Below are 1217 nucleotides of genomic sequence, written 5' to 3'. Positions count from 1 at the left end.
CAGCCTCAAAATGCATATTGTAGACTTCGGGATATGTTACAGGTCAGTGTCACACCAAGATTGTGGAGAAAGGCGGGGGGAGGGGGGGGGGCATGTCACTCTCCAACAAGTGTTTACCAATAAGTAAGTGGCGGAAAATTATGGGTATAGGACGGCTTAAACATGTGGAAAATGAGATTTTTATTATTCACTCACTGTATTTGACATTTATTATTCCTTTAAAATCGCACAACAACTTCAATAAAACACAGTTTAATCAGTCACACACTTATTTCACAATTACTTCACTTTTAAACTGCAAATCCTCTAAGAGCTGTCTTGAATCTTCGCGAGTCTCTCTCAAAAACAACCTTGATGTGGATAGATACGTACAGCAACCAGTAATCAGAGTCAGAACTGTGTCTGCAAAAACACAAGGATTATTAAACAATTTTTGCTGTCATTAATTACTAGCAATATAATTGACGGAGTAGATTGCTAATATTTGCTATAATAAATATCACATTTGCAAGAACGATCTCACTGTAGTAATTAAGTCCATCGAAACGCTTAAAAACTAACCTCTTGTCTGACGAAAACGGTCTAAAGACGCAGTGGCAATTTCTTCAGATCTGTTGACAATGATATTTTGAGTTATCACTTTACTGAGTGACTGAAATGTAGTTCAGGTACCTGTGAACATAACAATATGTTAGAATTCATTTTCTAAATACGAACTATTACGGTACTGTACGGCTACTTACATATTAATTACACTATTAATATTTTCACAGTTGTTTCTTTAATACAAAAGTAAAGCCAACGGAAGAAAAAACGTAAAACATACTTGCCAATGACAGGTTTGTTGAGATGCAATTTTCTGTGTTGACAGATGTAACTTTTTCATACGGTGGTAAGTCGCAGAAATCGCAGAAGTAGCAGAAGTCACAGAAATCGCAGAAGTAGCAGAAGTCACAGAAATCGCAGAAGTAGCAGAAGTCACAGAAATCGCAGAAATCGCGGAAGTAGCAGAAATCGCAGAAATAGCAGTGGCGGAGGGATACACGACCTATGTTCCTTAACTGCGACTCTTAACTGCGACAAATCACAGTTAAGAATAACAGATACTGAAAAGTAGCATTCACAGAAATCACTGATATCGGAAAATCGCAGTTTAGCCCATCACTAGTGGTTGATGAGGGACAGCATCCCACCAGAGATGGATGATCTGCTTCCAC

At 38.0% G+C, this 1217-nt stretch overlaps 1 long non-coding RNA gene across 1 annotated transcript; it reads right to left on the bottom strand.

Moving 5' to 3' along the window:
- Positions 1 to 269: 269 nt before the first annotated feature.
- Positions 270 to 976, bottom strand: LOC126162435 (uncharacterized). The gene is made up of 3 exons (XR_007535073.1): positions 827 to 976; positions 562 to 672; positions 270 to 402 (listed from the first exon to the last, which is right to left on the bottom strand). It is a non-coding gene; the product is annotated as an uncharacterized LOC126162435 (long non-coding RNA).
- Between the last annotated feature and the right edge of the window lie 241 nt (positions 977 to 1217).

This window comes from Schistocerca cancellata, chromosome 1 (genome assembly GCF_023864275.1).
Source record: "Schistocerca cancellata isolate TAMUIC-IGC-003103 chromosome 1, iqSchCanc2.1, whole genome shotgun sequence".
Lineage (NCBI taxonomy): Eukaryota > Metazoa > Arthropoda > Insecta > Orthoptera > Acrididae > Schistocerca > Schistocerca cancellata.
Note: the sequence above shows the minus strand (reverse complement) of the source record. Positions and strands in the feature narration are given on the sequence as shown.